Source organism: Giraffa tippelskirchi, chromosome 1, assembly GCF_054371585.1.
Source record: "Giraffa tippelskirchi isolate mGirTip1 chromosome 1, T2T-mGirTip1v1.2.pri, whole genome shotgun sequence".
Classification (NCBI taxonomy): Eukaryota; Metazoa; Chordata; class Mammalia; order Artiodactyla; family Giraffidae; genus Giraffa; species Giraffa tippelskirchi.
Genome location: NC_137275.1, coordinates 46,111,017 through 46,130,037, shown reverse-complemented (window position 1 = coordinate 46,130,037; position 19,021 = coordinate 46,111,017). Strand labels below are relative to the sequence as shown.

At 42.8% G+C, this 19,021-nt stretch overlaps 1 protein-coding gene and 1 non-coding gene across 3 annotated transcripts in view; one reads left to right on the top strand and one right to left on the bottom strand.

The window, feature by feature from the left end:
* The window catches only part of TEC (tec protein tyrosine kinase), a 145,454-nt gene extending 127,013 nt beyond the window's left edge, over nucleotides 1–18,441 (bottom strand). The window contains exons 1-2 of one of the 2 annotated variants that reach the window (XM_081590568.1): nucleotides 18,063–18,441; nucleotides 17,322–17,403 (exon numbers count right to left, since the gene is read on the bottom strand). The gene's annotated coding sequence lies outside the window, so the exon portion shown is untranslated. The remainder of the gene's footprint in view (nucleotides 1–17,321; nucleotides 17,404–18,062) is intronic. The other variant, XM_081590578.1, reaches the window with a different exon arrangement.
* On the top strand, nucleotides 12,383–12,455 carry TRNAW-CCA (transfer RNA tryptophan (anticodon CCA)). The gene has a single exon. It is a non-coding gene; the product is annotated as a tRNA-Trp (tRNA).
* Nucleotides 18,442–19,021: the final 580 nt, after the last annotated feature.

The window sequence follows — 19,021 nt, the reverse complement described above, 5'->3', positions numbered from 1 at the left end:
CTCTACATCCTTAGTCTTACTATGAACTTCCTTCAACTGCTTTAATTACAACTCTTCTCCTTTTATAATCAACCCAACAGGTTTTTATCTTATAATCTGACTATCATCCTATGCCTGAAAACTTCAAAGTACTTCTCCCTTTAATAATAAAGACTGGCCCATCACTTGCATTCTCCACAGTGGATCCTCTTTTGGGTTATTCCTTAATCTTAACTACATATCATCATGTCAAATTCTACCTGGGTTCCCTCTTCCTATCCTACCATCTGTTTCCAAGAGCTCAAGGACATAGATGTCTTCATTTCCTCATGCCTTTGAGTTCTCTCTGCCTAGAAGAGCACCTGTTGAAATCCAGCTCATTTGTTAAGGTCCTGATCACAGGTAATCTCTTTTATGGAGTGTCCCTGATATACCACTCTGGTCACAATTAGCTACTCCCTTTAAGTACCTCAAGGCAACTGGACAACTTATCAGTTCAGTTCAGTCACTCAGTCGTGTCCGACTCTTTGCAACCCCATGAACGACAGCACGCCAGGCCTCTCTGTCCATCACCAACTCCCGGAGTCTACGCAAACCCAGGTCCATCAAGTCGGTGATGCCATCCAATCATCTCATCGTCTGTCGTCCCCTTCTCCTCCCGCCCCCAATCCTACCCAGCATTAGGGTCTTTTCCAATGAGTCAACTCTTCGCATGAGGTGGCCAAAGTATTGGAGTTTCAGCTTCAACATCAGACCTTCCAATGAACACCCAGGACTGATCTCCTTTAGGATGGACTAGTTGGATCTCCTTGCAGTCCAAGGGACTCTCAAGAGTCTTCTCCAACACCACAGTTCAAAAGCATCAATTCTTCGGCGCTCAGCTTTCTTCACTGTCTAACTCTCACATCCATACATGACCACTGGAAAAACCATAGCCTTGACTAGACAGACTTTTGTTGGCAAAGTAATGTCTCTGCTTTTAAATATGCCATCTAGGTTGGCCATAACCTTCCTTCCAAGGAGTAAGCGTCTTTTAATTTCATGGCTGCAATCACCATCAGCAGTGATTCTGGAGCCCAAAAAAATAAAGTCTGACACTGTTTCCACTGTTTCCCCATCTATTTCCCATGAAGTGATGGGACCAGATGCCATGATCTTAGCTTTCTGAATGTTGAGCTTTAAGCCAACTTCTTCACTCTCCACTTTCACCTTCATCAAGAGGCTCTTTAGTTCTTCTTCACTTTCTGCCATAAGGGTGGTGTCATCCGCATATCTGAGGTTATTGATATTTCTCCTGGCAATCTTGATTCCAGCTTGTGTTTCTTCCAGCCCAGCGTTTCTCATGATGTACTCTGCATATAAGTTAAATAAGCAGGGTGACAATATACAGCCTTGACGTACTCCTTTTCCTATTTGGAACCAGTCTGTTGTTCCATGTCCAGTTCTAACTGTTGCTTCCTGACCTGCATACAGGTTTCTCAAGAGACAGGTCATGTGGTCTGGTATTCCCATCTCTTTCAGTATTTTCCACAGTTTATTGTGATCCACACAGTCAAAGGCTTTGGCCTAGTCAATAAAGCAGAAATAGATGTTTTTCTGGAACTCTCTTGCTTTTTCGATGATCCAGTGGATATTGGCAATTTGATCCTCTGCCTTTTCTAAAACCAGCTTGAACATCTGGAAGTTCACGGTTCACATATTGCTGAAGCCTGGCTTGGAGAATTTTGAGCATTACTTTACTAGCATGTGAGATGAGTGAAATTGTGCGGTAGTTTGAGCATTCTTTGGCATTGCCTTTCTTTGGGATTGGAACAAAAACTGACCTCTTCCAGTCCTGTGGCCACTGCTGAGTTTTCCAAATTTGCTGGCATATCGAGTGCAGCACTTTCACAGCATCATCTTTGAGGATTTGAAATAGCTCAACTGGAATTCCATCACCTCCACTAGCTTTGTTCGTAGTGATGCTTTCTAAGGCCCACTTGACTTCACATTCCAGGATGTCTGGCTCTAGGTGAGTGATCACACCATCAGACATATAAAGTCAGTTGTACATATGAATGCAGAGACGGCCGAGTTGGGAGAGAAAACCATGAACCAGGTGAGTCTAACAAGCAGCATGACCATGAGGTCGGTGACAAAAGGAGAAATCAGAAGGGTATTTGCATAAATAGCTTGAATGCTAAAGGAGAAAGGCTTTTGCATGTCCTGGAAGGAACAAAGGGAAGCCAGGAGAAGGCTACAGAAGAAAGAGCTGCAGAGAAGGGAGTGTTCTCACTCTGTGAGGCGGCTGGGCTGTGGGAACGCTGATTCACAATGGAACAATGCCCTCAGAGGGCCACCGGAAAGATGTGGGCAGGAAGCCAGTAGAAGGCTGGAAGCTCAGAATCACAGGGGAGTTGAGAGTACATAAGAAGGCAGCTGATCAGAAAGGCTGGGAGCCAAGGAAACTGCGGATAAGAGGCAACACTCTGGCCTAAACTGGCTGAGATCCCAGAGAGTGTCAGGGGCCAGATGAGTTAAGCATTCAACAATCTTTGATCAATGTTCAAATGTAGGTTGATGAGTAATTATTCTAATGTCTACAAAGATCCGATTTCGCTAATGTTCCACTCATGGCACAGTCGACATCTCCGTGGGTGGGCTGTGCCACAGGGGTAGTGGATTGGAGGGAGTACCAGGGAGGGGCTGGGTGTGGAATCTCCCTTCACTGGGGCAGGGCTCACAGACTGAAATGGGAAGAAACAAGCTGAATATGTACAGAGTCTACAGGAATCAAAGACCTCCAAGCACAGAACAGACCACAGCAGGCACCCAGGCCCAAGAAGTAGTGAATTCATCCAGTTGGCAGACAGAGAATGGCAACGGGAAATCCACAACAAAAATATCTTCTAAAGTCTGTCTATTAGTTAGGGTTTTCAATTCCAAACAACTAGATTTGGGCACACAACAACAGCAAAAAGGTAAACCCATGGCTGATTCATGTCAATGTATGGCAAAAACCACTACAATATTGTAAAGTAATTAGCCCCCAACTAAAATAAATAAATTTATTAAAAAAAAAAAAACAGCAAAAAGGAATGTATTAGCTCACATAACCAAGAAGTCCTGGATGCTTCAGGCACATCTGAATGCTGGGGTTCAAATGCTGCAATCTGTGCTCTCACCACCACTTGGTACTTCTCTCTGCATGTCAGCCTCATTCATTCCCTCCTCCTTCAAACAGCTGCCTCCATGTAGTGGAAAGATGGCCACCAGAAGTTCTAGGTTACATTACTCCAGCAGCCTAACACTCCCAGTGGGAAAAAAATGCCTCCTCTCTTAAACTGAACCAGAAAAAGAGCCTGAGTGAGTCTAGGTCACATGCTCACCTCTGACCAATCACCTGGCCAGGTAAGGAGGCACTTCTCAGACTGGCCAAAGCTGAGTCACATGACCATCCTTGGCATTGGTGTCAACCCCACGCAAACTACATGGACTGTGAATAGAAAGTTCCCCAAAGGAAGGAAGTCTGGGCAAAGATAGTGTAGTGACTTGTCAGTCAGGCCCCAGATACCAAAAGAGAAGCCCAGTTTTGTCACTTAAACCATTAGAAAGGCTTTGAAGTCAGACAGAACTGGTTTTAAATTTCAGCTTTGACAATGACTAGCTGTGTATGTATGTATGTTCAGCCTCTCAGCCGTGTCTGACTCTTTTGGGCCCCATGACTCTACCCCACCAGGCTCCTCTGTTCATGAGATTTTTCAGGCAAGAATAGTGGAGAGGGTTGCCATTTCCTCCTCCAGAGGATCTTCGACCCAGGGATTGAACCTGCATCTCCTGTGTCTTCTGCATTGCAGGCTAATTCTTTACCACTGAGCCACCTGTGTGACCTCAAGTAAGTTACTTAATTTCTCAGTGCCTCAGTTTCCTGCTTATAAAACAGTACCTACCTTCTAGAGATGTTTGGAAAGATTAAATGAAATGATCCACATAAACTGCTAAGCATAATGCTTGATGAACAGGGATCAATAAATGGTAGCTATTGTCAGTAATGATAAAAATCATGACAATTATTATTCAGAACAAGGGTACCACATGAAGGGTGAGTTGTGACTCGGTGAGAGAGAGAGCCAGGTCGGCAAACTTGGATAAATCAGCCTCAGGTCAAGATTCATTAAGGGCAACTCAGGCTACAATACAGGGGCCCTGAATGAACTCTGACATGACAATTCAAATCAGTGAATGTGCCAGGCACTGAGGATACAGTAATGAATGAGACACATGAGTCCAAGGTAAACTACCATGAAAAATGACTAGGGCTTCATGACATGATTTTGGGGAGAGGAGAGGGTGACTGAAGCTGCTTTCTTACTTTTAGCCATAGGCTGTGAACACGGGAAAAGTCCGGAGCATACAAGAGAAAAATGCCAGGCCCAACTGCTGGAATGCTAGGAAGGTATAAAAGGACTGCAAGCACTGCCCGCTTCTCAAAAAATGCCTTTGTGCGAATTAGGAAAATATTTAGGCACTTTACTTCCATCCTCACAGTAAACACATCTACCAAATCGTCCACCTGAATGACATCCCAGAGTTCTGCAGTGAATAACCTGTACAACTGTACATGGTAGCCCTGGGTATAGGCCAGGAAGATGACATGGGGGCTGGAAGGAGTCAAGGAATAGGGTCGGGATAAAGAATCTGGAGTCCCCAGGCCTTTGGAGACAGAGAGTAACTTTTGCTATGGGGCTGCTCCATTTAATATGGTAGACACTCACCACAAAGAGCAATTAAGCATTTGATATGTGGCTATTACAACTGAGGACTAATTTTTTTATTTAATTTTAATTAATTTTAGTTTAAAATTTAAAACTGAAGTGGTGTAAAATATGTTTCCTAACTTTGTTTGGTAGGACTACTGTACTGCATAAGATATTCTATTGAATTGCATTGCATTGTATTATACTGTATTGCTCATAGTAAGCTCCTGAGTTGTTTCTAGTATCACATTAATAACTTTTATATGATTATATGGTAAAATATTTTTTATATACTGAGTTACCCAAAATATACTATTAAAATTAATTTCACTTGTCATGTTTTGCTTTTTTTAATGTGGCAACTAGAAACTTTTAAATTACATGTCTGGCACACAGAATATTTCTTTTTTTAAAATATGTATTTATTTATTTGGCTGCATGGGTCTTAGTTGAGCATGCAGGATCTTTAGTTGTGGCATGTGGGATCTAGTTCCCTGATCAGTTATCAAACCCAGGCCCCTTGCATTGGGAGCATGGAGTCTTAGCCACTGGACCACCAGGGAAGTCCCTCACAGAACATTTCTATTCATCAGTGCTGCTGTGAAGACATTTCTATTCATCAGTGCTGCTGTGAAGACATCTTAGGATCCATAGTGCTAAGGGGCTTGGAATGATACCCAGGGGAACTGGTTGCTTTTAGTTTTGTTTGAAGCAGACCTCTATGTTTTCTTCCAGGTTGTCCAACTCTGTTGACCAGGAGGGAAAATAACAGAGGGAGCGGGCAAGCAGGTAGCTCAGTATGTGTAGCTCAGGAGAGCTTGCAGAGTACACCGGAGTCAGATTGTATTGTTCTGAACTCTGGCTCTACCACGTAACCAAATTTCCCCATCTCCTTCAGGTTCTTCATCTATAAAATGCCAAAAATAATCTTGCCCACTTTATAGGGATTGTTGGGAGGGTTAAATGAGATAATCCAATGTAAAGAACTGAGCATGGAGCCTGGCGCATCTTACATGCTCAATTAACTACAAGGGGGCCACTAGAGCATTATTTGGAAATAAAGAAGGTGCAAATGAAAGATCTTCCTGTGCAACAGAACTTGGGTTGCCATGGCTTAAGAGGGTATACCATGTCCACGTGTCTCCTCAGCATTTATCTTTCTAGACCAGAGAACTGGACAGAATTATTTACTCAATCCTCTATGCTGCCGATTAATATATTTGCTTTTTTCTAAGTCCATTATGTTTTTAAGGTACATTGATGAAACAATCTTACATGCTTAAGGATCATGAAAACTGGTAAGGTAGCATTTCTGAATTATGTGTAACAACAGCTAAGATGTAGCTAGCTTTTTTGTTCCAAATCCTACAGTGAATCAATGTCTTCAGTTAAGAATTTACAGTAATATCTGAATCTCATTCTTGAGTAAACTAGAACATCCATTTGCATGCACAGATGGATTCATTTTACCTAAATGCTTTCTTTACTACTTCCCTGACATTTTGCATGAACCTGAGACCAATAATTTGGCTTTTTATATCCCAAAAGGTTCAGGCTGACTGTAAACTTGAAAGCTTATACTATGTACTCCCTCTTCTACATGTTTTACTCTAGAAATAGTAATAAATAAACTAATTTACTCACATTTGTAATCTGAGAAATGTCCATCTATGCTTAATCTCTGTTCTGTCTTCCGGTCCCCTCCCTATTCCTGACTTTTAAAAACATTTCTCCCAGCCTCCCACTGACTCAATTTACTTAATAGCCTTTGTGTGAAGTCTTTTCACAGTTTATCCCTAGCTTCCATAACTATGCAATGTTCCTCAACAACTCTAGGGAATTTGTCAAACATGATTCCTCCTCACAAAGGAGTAGCCTATCCCGGCAAAAGGTTATATCTGCTTAAAAACTGTAAAATCCACTTTCCCAACACAAACACTTCTGCAGAATTTGTTTTAGATTCCACTCGTTCCACAAGTTCAGTTCAGTTTAGTCGCTCAGTAGTGTTCAACTTTTTGCGACCCCATGGACTGCAGCACACCAGGCCTCCCTGTCAATCACCAACTCCCGGAGTTTACTCAAATTCATGTCCATTGAGTCAGTGATGCCATCGAACCATCTCATCCTCTGTCGTCCCCTTCTCCCACCTTCAGTCTTTCCCAGCATCAGGGTCTTTTCAAATGAGTCAGTTCTTCCACAAAGACCAAGAAAAATTCCACAGACACCACATTAAATTTATCGTCTGACTCTCAACAAGGCATTATCCTCTATGAGGCTCACTTTTTTCATCTGTAAAATGGGCATAATATACATGTGTTAAGTTGCTTCAGTCGTGTCCGACCCTTTGCGACCCTATGGACTGTAGCCTGCCAGGCTTCTCTGTCCGTGGGATTCTCTAGGCACGAATACTGGAGTGGGTTGCCATGCCCTCCTCCAGGTGAATCTTTCCAACCCAGGGATCAAACCCACGTCTCTTACATCTTCTGCATTAGCAGGTAGGTTCTTTATCACTAGTGCCACCTGGGAAACCCATTATTTAGATGTCCTTTGTTAAACAGAGCAGACCATCTCATTACTCATGAATGTATATAAAACACTCTGGGAAAAGCTCAAAGTCTTTTACAAGCATTAGGCCATGAATCTTTCTGAAGCGGACTGTTAATTAGGTGTCATTATGCTTTGTTTAATAGATGGAAAACCCGAGGCTTGGGAACACAATACCACATAATGGCTAACTTAGAAATCTAGCCTAGGCTTTAAACATCAGACTGAGAGATTGAGGGGAGTGGGGGTAGGGATCTGAATAGGAATTCACTCTGCTCCACTTCTTTATCAAGAAACTGCATTACTACAAAATTCTCTCCTGTTACTGGTTGCCCTGCCCCTCCTACTTCCTCATGCAGTCCAGGAATGGGGAAATGGGTGGGAGAGTCAGAATTCCCTACTGAACATATAATGTCTTCTCCACTTCCGGAAAGGTTCATGAACCCTAGACCAGCTACTAAAGACAAATTTAGTTTCAAATATCTTATTACAACCCCTCCACATTTTGTTACTTATCCCTGGAAACTTTTCCTACCAGACATCCAACAAAATAAAAAGAGGCTGTAGACATTTATCAACAAGAACACAGTCTCCTCAAACAAACCTGTCAGGCTACTCCAGCTTTACTATCTGACCTACAACTGGGTACATGGCATGGCCTCAAGAACTCCAGATAAACTTGATGTCTTCACCCAAAAGAGATACCATGGATCCAAAAGGTCAAAAAAGAGGTAATGGAAACTTTATATAGCCAGTGAGCTTTTACAAATTATTATTTTGTACCTGCTGACAATGATTAATGGAAAATAGAAATCCTTTAATCCCCGAGTGGTATTTTGAAAAACATTTCCTGAGAAAACAATTCCCAAACAGGAAAAAGATAAAGCAACATTATTTACTTAAAGACAAACAAACAAAAAATACATCAGACAATTGGAGAGTGGTTCAAAACTACCACTGCATATTAACAAGACAAGCTGTCACCAGGCTATTAAAAATGATAATTATTCCTATAAGAAGATGCCTATTTTGAACACTGTTACCCAAACAACAGCATGTCTAAGTATAATCTCATAAAGTATATATATGCATATATACACACACACGTGTGTGTGTTTATGTATCTACATATGTGTGTGTTATATATGTAAAGATTATAGAATTTGGAGTTGCATAAATGGTTGCACACAATGCTCCTTTAGTTAATTATTTTCTAGAAAGTTGCTCAAGATTTGTAGAAAGTCAAATGATGATAAAGATGATGGAGAAGAGAGTTTACCAAGATTCTCTCTGGAACAGTTTGGGGGTTATTTTAAATCTCTTTTTTGTAAGCTTCAGTATTGTTCACAATTTTTTAATAATGAATATATAAAATTCTATAAAATGACTTCTTTTTAATGATGGCAGGGAGAGTCCAGAGAGCACACGGAGAGCTGGGGAATGCTAGTGGCAGGCAGAGGACTCTCCTTGGTCTGGGGGAGGAAAGCAGGATGTGTCACCAGCTGAGCCTCAATAACCTTCAGCTATGATTCCAGAATCTATGAACAAGAATTCTTTAATGCACTGCTGCTGTAACTGGCTTAAATATGTGACAAATAAGCTGAATATCATTTACAAAAAGTGAAAATCATTCATACCTAAAACTTACATATCTAACAGCACTCAAAACTCAGTTAAATTGTTTTCTTTTTCCCTGCATGCTTAAAGGATCAAGCATTTTTATTACTCAAGGCAAGAAAATAAAATAGAAAGCCAACTGCCTTCTATGAAACAAAAATAATCCCAATGGTAAAAACTAACTTTCAATTCAGTTCAGTTCAGTCGCTCAGTCGTGTCCGACTCTTTGCAACCCCATGAACGACAACACGCCAGGCCTCTCTGTCCATCACCAACTCCCGGAGTCTACACAAACCCATGTCCATCGAGTCAGTGATGCCATCCAACCATCTCATCCTCTGTCGTCCCCTTCTCCTCCCACCCCCAATCCTAGCCAGCATTAGGGTCTTTTCCAATGAGTCAACCCTTCACATGAGGTGGCCAAAGTATTGGAGTTTCAGCTTCAACATCAGTCCTTCCAATGAACACCCAGGATTGATCTCCTTCAGGATGGATTCATTGGATCTCCTTGCAATGTCCAAGGGATTCTCAAGAGTCTTCTCCAACACCACAGTTCAAAAGCATCAATTCTTCGGTGCTCAGCTCTCTTCACCGTCCAACTCTCACATCCGTACATGACCACTGGAAAAACCATAGCCTTGACTAGACGGACTTTTGTTGGCAAAGTAATGTCTCTGCTTTTAAATATGCTATCTAGGTTGGTCTTAACCTTCCTTCCAAGGAGTAAGCATCTTTTAATTTCATGGCTGCAATCACCATCAGCAGTGATTCTGGAGCCCAAAAAAATAAAGTCTGACACTGTTTCCACTGTTTCCCCATCTATTTCTCATGAAGTGATGGGACCAGATGCCATGATCTTAGTTTTCTGAACGTTGAGCTTTAAGCCAACTTTTTCACTCTCCTCTTTCACTTTCATCAAGAGGCTCTTTAGTTCTTCTTCACTTTCTGCCATAAGGGTGGTGTCATCCGCATATCTGAGGTTATTGATATTTCTCCCAGCAATCTTGATTCCAGCTTGTGTTTCTTCCAGCCCAGCGTTTCTCATGATGTACTCTGCATATAAGTTAAATAAGCAGGGTGACAATATACAGCCTTGACGTACTCCTTTTCCTATTTGTAAACTAACTTTACTGCATGCTTAAATTGTATTTGCAGAATAATAAACACTGAAATCACTACTATGTAGGAAAAAAAATAAAACACAATTTAACTTTGGGGTAGTCATGTGGAAATCTCACACGTTGTGGCTGAAACTTAATATTGGGGGATACTTGAGGACATGACAGTTTCTAAGGAAATAGCTAACAGAAAAACCCTATTAGAACTCTATTCAGAATAAAGAGAAGAGACATTATAAGTTTTCCCTATTAAATCAGGCTAGAATTTTGCAAACACGTAAGGTAAAGGGAGTAAGACACTTGACAGAGAGTTCTACTTTACAAGCCTTTCATGTAGTACATGGAGATGCAAAGTTTTTCATTTTGATACTCTGTAGCTAAGCATTGGAGAAGGCAATGGCAACCCACTCCAATACTCTTGCCTGGAAAATCCTGTGGACGGAGGAGCGTGGTAGGCTGCAGTACATGGGGTCGCTAAGAGTCGGACATGACTGAGCGACTTCACTTTCACTTTTCACTTTCAAGCGTTGGAGAAGGAAATGGCAACCCACTCCAGTGTTCTTGCCTGGAGAATCCCAGGGACGGAGGAGCCTGGTGGGCTGCCGTCTATGGGGTCGCACAGAGTCGGACATGACTGAAGCGGCTTAGCAGCAGCAGCAGCAGCAGCAGCTAAGCATTTCCAAAGCTCTCAACCTAAAAAAATAAATGGCTTGTAGATACCAAAGGAAAAATATATGAAATATTGCTGAAATCCAAAGAAATCTTCCTCTTTTAGAAATGTAAAACCTAGAGGACTAGAAACCTAATTTGTACACGCTTCCCTTCCTCTTCCAAAGCTACTCTCCTTAGCTATAAAAATCAAGACAATCACAACACTATGCTAAGAAATATATGGGTGAAAAACAACTAACAATAAGTAAAATTAATGTTGTCCTCTCAATGTTTTCAATCAGGATTATTTCTAATCAATATACTTGGGAATACTTAAATTGAACACTATATGGGTTCAGTCTATTCAGCCAAAGAGAAGTGAAAGTATAATCAAGAATTTAGTGAATATACAATATTGTTTGTTAATCAGCTATACCCTGACACAAAATAAAAAGTTTAAAAAAATAAAAATATAACAGATTAAAAAAGAATTTAGTAAATATAGACTATTGGCTACAACTTGGATAATTATGACAATATATGTGTGTGTGTGTGTGTGTGTGTGTGTGTGTGTGTATTTTTTAACTGTCAAGTGTTGACAATTACCCGGAAAATTCATCTGATACAATGATCTAGTATTCATTAGACATGTGCTCTTAACCTGGGAGAGTTCACATTTCAGCTAAGACAAAAAGAAGAACTTATATGAATTACTCAGCACATTAAAGAAAAGGCATGCTGCTTGGAAAAAGATGTTGCAATGTCTTCAAAGGTTCTGTTTAGAAAAAGGGAAGGACACCTGTGGAAATACAGAGGGAGGAATGAGCACCGAAGGTATTCCCCTTGGCCAAGCTTTTGTTCACAATGGTATCTAGTGAGTTCCAGCTGAGTGTTTCCTAACCATCCTATTCTTCGCTGTCATCCTTCAGAATGACTGCTGTATCTGCTCCACTGCAGCAACTGACAGCACTGGTTTTTCTGGATACCCAATGCATAGCCACCATCATGAGAGTATAGAGCTTTGCTTTTTCTACACAGATAAGGCAGTGTGTGATCAACACTCTTCCTACTTCAGTGGAAGCTAACTCTTGCATCACTCCTCTATGCATAACCAGAAAATCATGCTGGTATTGTCAAGCTACTGAGATAGAAAGCTGGAATATCACACTGCATTCAGGGAGCCTGAAGAATGTCTCAGCTGGTTAAACAGGGTTGGGAAAGTTGTGATCATTTCTGAGGAGCAGGGTAAGTCCATCATCTCTGCTCATCCAAGCCAGAAACAGGAACTTGGTGCCCATTCCAAGAAAAGGCATGAGCTCTGAAACGGGAAGAGAGGATGATGCTGTTGGTAAGGCAACTATGTGATAAATGCCTCCAGAAGGAAATATGATCATTTCCACTGGAGACCACATGATCACCAATGACACCAGGCCCATCTTCCATCTTAAAACATTAGACTTATAGGGGCTGAGCTTCACTGGAAAGTGTAACACTCAGAGGACAAGGTGACATAATGAGTCTTCCTGGACAAAGCCAATTTGAGAAGCAGGAACCAGGGCTCTATAACCAGTAAACTATACTCTACTCAAGCTAGGGCTGGAGAAGAGTTTTGCTTCCTGTGATCACTGGAATCAACCGGTAGGGGATCCTTAGAGTAGTATAAGAAGGAATGAGGGGACTAAACTGGGCTGGGTGAGAAAATACACCCAGGCTGGTTTGAAAATGTTTACTGGGACTTCCCTGGTGGTCCAGTGGTTAGGACTCCATGCTTCCAATGCAGGGGGCCCGGGTTTGATCCCTGGTCAGGGAACTAGGATCCCACATGCCATATGGTGCACACAAAAAGTAAAAAAATTAAATTAAATTAAAAATAAAAGAAAATGCTTAGTCTGGTAAAGGTAGGAAAAATGGCAGCACACTGCCGTGGCTAAACCACACTAGTCCCTTGGCAAGGATGGTTAAGAAAGCTACACTTCAGGCACTAAGAGCAGAATAAACAAACCTTCTGCTTTCTCTCCCGCCTGAGAGTCCAATAAAATGACAATTGAGGGACAATCCCACAAGGATGGGGAGAATGAGAAAAGAGACAATAGTAAAAATACTTTGGTGGGGTGAGGGGAAGCCAAGATGCACCCTGATTTATACCATGGAATCTGAAAATGCTAAATTGTTGTTGTTCAGTCTCTCAGTCGTGTCCGACTCTTTGCGACCCCATGGACTGCAGCACACCAAGCTTCCCTGTCCTTCACTATCTCCCAAAGTTTGCTCAAACTCATGTCCATTGAGTCGGTGATCCCATCTAACCATCCCATCCTCTGTCGTCCCCTTCTCCTCCTGCCCTCAATCTTTTCCAGCATCAGGGTCTTTTCCAATGAGTCGGCTCTTCAGATCAGGTAGCCAAAGTATTGGAGCTTCAGCATCAGTCCTTCCAGTGAATATTCAGAGTTGATTTCCTTTAGGATTGGCTGGTTTGATCTCCTTGCAATCTAAATAAGTCAAGACAATGACACCCTCTGTACGGGGAGGGGTGATCGAAAATGAAAATTGACGATAACCCTATATGCAAGACAGAATAAGAGACATAGATGCATAGAATAGTCTTATGGACTCTGAGGGAGAAGGTGAGGGTGGGACGTTCAGAGAGAATAGCATTGAAACAAGTATATTATCATATGTGAAACAGAACACCATTCCAGGTTCAATGCATGAGACAAATGCTCAGGGCTGGAGCAATGGGATGACCCAGAGGGATGGGATAGGGAGGGAAGTGGGAGGGGGGTTCAGGATGGGGAACACATGTAAACCCATGGCTGATTCATGTCAATGTATGGCAAAAACCACTACAATATTGTAAAGTAATTAGCCCCCAACTAAAATAAATCAATTAAAAAAAAAAGAGAGAGACACAGAAAAAAAAAAAGAAAATGAAAATTGAAAGCCTCCTAAGGAAGCAATTAGGTCTCCCCGGTCTCAGCCAGTCTGAGCAGTTAAATGATTGCCCCTTCTCCACCCCAACAAAAAAACACCTGAAGTTTCTTCCCTGCCTCTTCCCCCAGAGGAGTTATATGAACATGTAACTACCCGCTAAGAGGGCAGAAAAGAGAAGGTCTCTGTATTGGAGTATGTCAGCCACAGCTTGGGTGTTTTAATACCATGGAGGGGTTACATGAACATGCAGATGCTGAGACAATCAGCCTTCTTCTCCACCTAGTTCCCAGATCCCTGACAGCTAGGCTGTTCCCATCAGCCAGGAAAAAGACTGCAAGAGCTTTTTCTGAGCACCCTCAACAGCCCGAGAGGTACTAACATCAGAGTTTACCCAAATCACCCAAAAGTGAATTTCCCAGTAAACAAACCCACTACATCTTTAGCTTTTTAATCCCCCACTTGGATATGAGTAGACAACATAGGATATCAGAAATACAAGGAAAGTCTCTAACACAAAAGGTAAAGACCTAAACAAACAGACAATAGCAACCTGGGGAAACTGAGTATTTGCAGGAAGGAAAAATCTTTAAAAACAAAACAAAACTCCTCAGAAAGATAAGACCCTGAAACCATAAAAAAAAAATCAAGAAAGAAATAAATACAAAAGCCACACACAAATACATATGTATATATATTCAGGGAACAAAAAGGTTTTAATATTAAATATTTAAAATATGATTACACTCATGAAAAACTCAGTGGAAGGAGATGACAATATTGAGAAAATCTCCCCCAAAATAGAAACAAGAAATAAAAAGATAGATAAGAGTAAAGAAAAGGTAAGAAAATATCTAGTATCCAGCCCAAAATATCTAGTATCTCAACAATAAGTTTCTGAAAGTGACATCACAGAGAAAAAGTAATGATCAATAAGATAACTCAAGAAAAGTTCCCAAACTGAAAGACAAAGATTTCTGGACTGGAAGAACCCAGAACAATGGATGAAAACAGACCCATATCGTAGCACACCATCATGAAAATTTCAGGATTATGGAGGCCAAGAGAAAATTCTATAAACTTCCAGAAAGGAATTCTATAAACTTCCTTCCACAAACAGCAGGTGTGTAGAAAGGTTACAGACAAAATTAAGGAATCAGAAAAATTTTACAATTGTTAATTGTTAAGATTCCTTAACAATTAAGGAATCTGAATTTCTCAACAGCAACACCACAATCCAGAAGGGGATGATAAGATAATGCCTTCAAATCTTCCATCCTATAAGTCTGCAGTCAGATAATCAATTGACAGTGGTAAACATATTTTCAGCACTTGCTATAAAATGAATAGACAAAACACAAATCAATAAACTAAACAGAAAAAAATACACATCCTGTGCAGCCTTCACCAGGAAACTTATTGAGGATGGACTACACCAAAACAAAGGAGTCTACAAAGATGAGAAAGGCATGTGCCACAGGTAACAGGAGAACTGATACAGGAGAGAAATGATGGGGGCTCCCAGGATGATGACAAAGGGAGGTCCTCAGGGTGACATCTGTGCCCATATGTAGAAGGCAGTCAGTCCAGACTAGAGCAAGCCAGGAGGTTCAGGGACACCTTCTTCGAGGAAAATGCAATTGACAGAATACCTGATGCATCTGAGGGAAGAATTTGAAAACTAGGCAAAAGCTTTGGGTAAAATTAATGATGAGTACATAAAAAGCTAAGTCAGTGAACAAACAAAGCAATTACTGACTCTGAAGAAAAGTTGTACTTGGCTTGGCTATGAATATTGATCTAATTACTGTTTTAACTACTGCAAGGATAGGAAAATAAGGAAGCTGTGGTTAGATGTGGGGTCAGAGGGAAAAAGAGAACCAAGTCATCATCTTCCACAGCAGGAAGTGAACAGATAAAGCTTCAGACTGAAAAATTCAACTACAAGTATTGCCTAGAAGGAATAAATATCAAAATAACCAGCTCAGGGAATCACAAGTGTTTATTTCTGGAGAGGGAAAAATGTAACTTGGATTAAAAGTTTAAAACTAAAACTAAAAAGAAAGAGGAGAATATAACAAAACAAAAAACATGGTGGCTTCTGTGCCCTTTTATTATTTGCTTTTGCTTTGTTTTCCTAATAACAATTTGTTTGGGAAAATTCCAGCCTTGTTTCACCTAAACAAAAGAAAATATCATTTTCTACATCTAGACCATGCAGCTGTGGTCATCTGAGCTCTGAACAGTCAGACTTAGTGGGAAAGTTAATAGTTATAATCCAAACCAAGAAGGACTGGCTGAGCCAGAGAAGAGATGCAAAGGCAAGCCTGGGTGGAGGCATGCTTGTAGGTGAAGGCAACTGCTAGGCCTCTCTCCTCTGGGGTTCTTTTCAACAAAGCTAGTCTCATGGCATAATCTCCTGGGACAAGATAATTTTAGAACTGCTAGGAACCATGGACCAATTGCACTCCTTTCTAGCAGACTCCAGTTAATCCAACCAAGGCAGCTAGTCTTCACAGTGATTGGTCTGCGTTCAATGTCAGTTGCTCCACTTTGCCTGAGTAGAGTGGATAAAAGAACACAGTAAGGGCTCTGAAACAGGCAGTCCCATCATCAACAGCATCTATGCACCAAGCTGGGAGTCAACAGCCCTGTCAACTACGTGGACTATCCCTACCCTGAACAAGAAAATGATTCTCTCCAGGGGTGGAATCCCAGGGAGCAGTGGAGTAGGGTGGAAGCCAAGGAGCTGGAAGAGCTGGGGTGGGGAAGGGAGGCACCAACCAGGTCAACCTGGAGGAACCTGTAGGTAGAGGTATGCCTGGAGCACAAGGCTCAGGCTGCCAGCGCTCTGTACACCCAGAGGAAGGTCTCTACCAGCAATTCTTCCCCAAGCAAAAAGTGGCCAGACACAGCCACAATGCCAACAGCCATCCTGTCCAGGGTCAACTTAGGAAGCAAAGATCACCTTTTTCTTGAGATTCACTATGATTTGATAAAATATAGACTCTACCCTTGAGTGACTAGCTGCTGAGAAAATCTGATGACTATTTTGATACACAATAAGCAAGGAACAGGTTGACAATGCTAGAGCATATATTAATTTTTTTTTTTTCTATTTGGGAAGATATGAAAATTCTAGTTCAAGAACGTGTGTGTGGCAAACTAGAGGTCTGCCAATCAAACAACACTGATTCGCATGTGTTTGCAATGCTTGTCCTATACAGTTCTACAACCCAAAATGTACACACCCTCTGGGAAGAATCAAGATCATTAATATAAATGCAGTAAGCATCTGGAACTGACAAAAGAATATACTGATCAGATTAACTGGAGTATTGGGAAAGTAGAGCTTTTCCCTAAACAATGAAAATGTACCTAAACCAAAAAAAAAAAAAAAAAATTCAAATACTTAAGGAGACTGTTATACACATTTTCTATTCTCCATATAAATCATGACACTCCATGCGATTCTCAACAACTAAGCTACCAGTATCACAAACCAACCTGTTAAATCCTAAACTTACTTGGGAAACCTACTGGTTTGTTGGAGTGTTTCCTCCTTTCTAGCTCTTTAGGGAAGAATTATCTAGCAAAAAAGTAAATTCTCAGAATTTCCTAAGAGGAAAAAAATGGGCATTCACTGGAAAAACACAGGGTATATGCTCAGAACACTTAACTATTTTGGATAAGCTTCAAACCCACTTAGCCACCAGTCATCCTGTTGTTCTAACTTAACACTGAGACCTACCCTTCTAATCAAGTCTTCCAGTTTCCAAAGAATGGCAACAGATGAGACTGTTTCCGAATCTGATACACAGCAACTTGTTCTTCTTCCATGGAGGGGAAAAAATAAATAAAACCAAAAGGAAATTTAGGATCCGAAGGAAAGCGCACACCCCCGAGTCAAGGCCCTAGTTTTCCCAACACATGTATTCACCGACTCCCTGCTATCAAGATTCAAACACAGTTTCCCAGATTTAAAAATGTGAGGCTGGTGGGGAGAGGCACTCAAACACATGCAACCGTGGAAAGTCTGTCGATTCTGCCAACTCTCGCATCAAGACTTCGCTGCTGCCCAAGAAGAGAGGAGGAATGAAGTCCGCGGCGCGGCTGGGAAGTGAACCCAACGCTGAATTTGCTGCAGGGCGGCCTCGGTCCCGAGACTCTAAAGGAGAAGGGGCGGGCGCTCCTCGGGCGAAGCCAGCGCCGGAGTCCGGGGGACCGAGAGGCTGCGGCCGCTGGAAGGCGAGGCTACTACGCGGGGACGCGCACCTGTCCCTCCGTAGCCCGCAGGGGACGGGGGTCCTCACCTGGGGCGGCGCGCTCCGGCTCACGGCCGCGCGGGGTAGAGAAAATCCTTCCTGGTTCCACGAGAGTCAGCCTCTGGGCTGGTGGAACCCTCCTCTCGCCGCACGCATCCCCACCCTCCCTTCCCCGCCCCGAGTGGCGCAGGCCCAGGGCCGCCCCCGCCGGCCCGCAGCGACCTTACCTGCCTGGAGCGCGCCGGCTTCGCGGAGCCCGGGACACTGAAGTCCGCTGGCGCCGCGGAGTCCTGTGCCCGGAGCCCCGCCCCCTCCTCCGCTCGCCTCGCCCCGGCCGGCCCGGCGACCGCCCGGCCCGCGAGGGCTCCGCCTCCAGCTCACGGAGGCCGGCGGCGACCTGTTCCCACTTCTCTGCTGCGGTTCTGAGACGGGAGGTGGGAGGGGGTCGCTTACGCGTTCCGACTCCCGGGACCCAGCGGGAGTTTCGGGGAAGTCGCGGGAACGTCCCTGGTGTTTCCTGGACGCAGGAACCTCCTCCTTCCTGCCCCCCTAACCGCCCCGCGAGGACACGGACACTCCTGGCCCGGGAGATCCCCGAGCAGTGCCACCTGTGGGTTACCGGGGACTCTATCGGAACTAGGGACCGCACCTCCCCTTCCGCTAAATGGTGGTGAGCCAGGTGCTAACGCAGTGAGGTGGAGCGAAGCAGCCAGTTTTACCAAAAGAATAAGTCTTTTTCTGTCCAACCTGAAGCAGCAGAGCGCATCTGATACACTTACAAGTCACGTGGTGTGTGTGTGTGTGTGTGTGTGTGTGTGTGTGTGTGTGTGAGATACACTTACAGGTCACGTGGGGTGTGTGTGTGTTCTCGCTCAGTGGCTCTGCGCTTTCTGACTCTGCGACCCCATGGAACTATCATAACCTTGTTAATCGACGATACTCCAGCGTAAAATAAATTAAAAAAAAAAAAAAGTCCACCATTTTATGTAGGGTGAAAGGCACAGAGAACTTACAAGAACCTACCTAATGTCACCCAACAACAAGTTGAAAGGCTGGAATTCAAATCCCTGTAGTCTGCCTCCTGATTTTGAGCGCTAAACGGCAGCCCTCCTGGCTCACCAAATTTGAGTGTCCACCGTGTCTCATGAGGAGAAGGAAATGGCAACCCACTCCAGTATTCTTGCCT